The following is a 3,640-nucleotide window of genomic DNA, read 5'->3' on the forward strand; positions in this document are numbered from 1 at the left end:
GTAGTCTTTTCCCCCCCAAAGTAGTTGGATCAGAAGCCCAAGCACGCATGCATGCGCACACCACACACACACACACGCACACACAATCTCCCTTATATTCTACATTCCAGTCTATAAGGAGGTGAACGGCACAGGGTGGTTGGTTGGTTGGTTGGAAAACAGCATTTAGACAAAGAGATAACAAGTACACACACACTGACAGGAGGTGCAATTGAATCAAAGGGTTAAGTGTCTGGGAGCAGTGTGAGAAAAAGCTAGTGTGGCTGTGTGTGTGGAGAGAGAGAGAGAGAGAGAGGAGAGAGAGAGAGAGAGAGAGAGAGAGAGAGAGGTAGGCAAGTGTATAAATATAAATGTCTGACTGGAGTGTGAACATTTTTGTAAGGTGGTAGACAGTGGAGAGAGAGAGAGAGAAACACAGAGAAAGAGAACACGCTGCAAGGTATGGTGGGAGCGAGAGAATGAGCGAGTGGAGGAGGGGTGTCTGGGAGAGACGGTGGTGGAAAGCGGGAGGGAGAGAGAGAGAGAGAGAGAGAGAGAGAGGGGGAGGGGGGATAGAGAGACAAGCCGAGCGTGCACAATTTTCATTCAAACTGACAGAGGCTGCATGTCCTGGTTTGCACTTCCCTCTCTCTCTCTCTCTCTCTCTCTCTCTCTCTCTCTCTCTCTCTCTCTCCTCTCTCTCTCTCTCTCTCTCTCTCTCTCCCCCCCTCTCTCTCTCTCTCTCTCTCTCCTCTCTCTATCCCCCCCCCCCTCTCTCTCTCTCTCTCTCCCCGGCACGGAAGCAGACAGTCTGCAGTTAAGTTTACAGCGGGTAGGAGGACATCGGAGCCGCGGAGCCTCGGAGGGAAGGGGAGAGAGAGAGAGAGAGAGAGAGAGAGAGAGAGAACGAACGAAAGAAAGAAAGAGAGTGATAGACCGAGGAGAAGACAAAACAGGGAGAGGCACGGGAGAGGGAGGGATTTAGAGAGGGACGGATGAGTGAAAGACGAGAACAGAGACGGAGAGTGTGAACGCCTCGACTTTTCAATAGGGGGTGGATGGGAGAGAGGCTTCGGGAAACGGGAGGGAGAGACAGAGATAGAGGAATGCGGAGCGAGGGTGGGAGACAGAGAGAGAGACAGAGAGAGAGACAGAGAGAGACGGGGCTAGGCGCACGGATGGGGGGGGGCGGGGGGCAGAGAGAGAGGTGGGGGGGGGGGGGAGACTGTCTCTGTCTGCATTAGGATTTATGGTAAGTGAATTTCTCCATCTCAGCATTCCTCACCCAAACCATTTCAATCTCAAACACTTTGTTTTATTCTGTGTATTTGGTGCCGTGTGTCGCGTTATTCCACGTTATAAGTGGCTTTGACTATCAATAGCATTGTCATAGTGTGGGGAGAGGCTCTCTGTGATGTGACAGTGTCTGTTTGCCCATAGATATATATACATGATGCATGATGCAACGCCCAGAGGAGCGGGGCTGTGGCTTCTGGACTGGAGGAGAGAAAGTGCAATGTAGTAAAAAAAAAAAAAAAAACAGGCACGTCGTTTGGGGTGTAATAAAGTGAGTGAATTGAGTGAATGTGATTTTCATTCATGACTGTGCCGTCACATCATGTGATCTGGGTAGTGATTGCGTGCGTGCGTGCATGTGTATGTCTGTGTGCATACTGTATTTTGGGACTTGATATTGATATTAGGAGGCGTTATATTATTTCTCTTGGGAGTCCATTGATATATACCAGTAAATATAAATACAAACTGTGCTTCCATGTCTGTTTGCATGTGGGGATTTTGTTTTTACGACCTTGCATTTGTACACATGATGTGCAGGTCACTGCATGTGCATACATGTTGCATATAGGTGCATTGTGTGTATGCGTGTGCGCCCACATGTACATGTTGCCTGCCTGTGTGTGCATTCATGCATGTGTGTGTCTGTGTCTGTCTCTGTGTGTCTCTGTCCCTCCCAATGGAAGTGAATGGCAATTGGATTAAAATATTGATCCAGTCTGGACCAGGTAGCCAGACACAGGCTTAAGTCACATCAGACAGCGCTGGGGGGGGAAGGGCCATCATCACCATTCCCTCTAACATATCCATGACGAACACAGACACACACAGACACACACAGACACACACACACACACACACACACACACACACACACACACACACACACACACACACACACACACACACACACACACACACACACACACACACACAGGTCTAGCCTATATGAAAAAAGAAAACCATACTCTGAATACCGGTAACTCAAAATACTTGCTGACACTTGTGAGAAAACACACACACACACACACACACACACACACACACACACACACACACACACACACACACACACACACACACACAGCGACACGTTATGCATACAGACTGCATGCACGTCATACGTGCGTTAACCCTTGTGTGTTCAATATTTAAAGAAGAGAAATGATACAATGAATATTATTTTCTCATTGGTCATTGGTCTTGGCTCATTTTATGTGAAGAACATATATTATAAAAGAACACATTGTCATTGAGTGCACACTGTGTGCCCCTCTACACGTTTATACTATATACGTGGTGCTCAGGTCCACTGCACCCCAACGTGTGGAAATTGTAGATGAAAACAAGTAAATATGGTAGAAATGGAAGAAAAATGTTCACTGTGTTCCTTCACTGTCTGCCTCCACCTTGTTTCATTTATATTTTTCAAGATACACATTATTAATGTCTCTCTTATTTTTATTTTTTTTTACATACATCACATTTTTATCACCAAAAAATGTATAGCGCTTTTATTGATAAATGTGATCTAACAGAGGTAAATGATAAATATTAACCATATGCAGTGTCTATATTGCTTGTAATTGAGATAAAGTTAACATCTGTTAAGTATTTTTACATTAATTGTTATGGCTTTATTTTTATTTTTTAATCCCAATAACGATGTGGGTCCGCCAGACCTGTGAACACTGGGTAAGTAACAGAAAACGCCAACACCACACAAGGGTTAACGGTCAAAACGCAGTTCACACACACACACACACACACATATGCAACACCAAACTCAACTCTAGTCACTTCCAAATGAGCAACACGCACGCACACACGCACGCAAAAACACACAACAGCGGTTCCCAGTAATGGCGGTGCCTCCCTTGAACTCATTCACCGGGGGGTCATGGGTTCAAGTCCCAGGTGGGGGGTTGAGGGGAGGGGGCAGGCAGCCGTACCCCCCCCCCCCCCTTCTTTCTTTGCCCCTCCCCCGCTCCTGTGCACTTCATGCTCCGGTCGCCACGACACTGGGCCCTAGACTATCATTAGAGTAATCTGTCTTCTCACTCGAGCAACACACACATGTACACACATCTAAATACACACCTTAATTCACACACACGCGCACACACACACACACACATACATGAATGTACACAAATACACACATAAATGCACATGTGCACACACACACACACACAAATGTACACACATCCAAATACCCATGTTCATACACACATACACACGCGCAGGATTCATGTAGACATAACTACTAGGATGGTAAAACATGCAGTGGGTGTGACCCTGACAAACCAGCTCTGCACATTCAGACAAGGCCAAACAAATACTCCTCATGCCTGTGTGTGTGTGT

Source organism: Notolepis coatsorum (genome assembly GCF_963971535.1).
Source record: "Notolepis coatsorum genome assembly, chromosome: 14".
NCBI classification, from domain to species: domain Eukaryota; kingdom Metazoa; phylum Chordata; class Actinopteri; order Aulopiformes; family Paralepididae; genus Notolepis; species Notolepis coatsorum.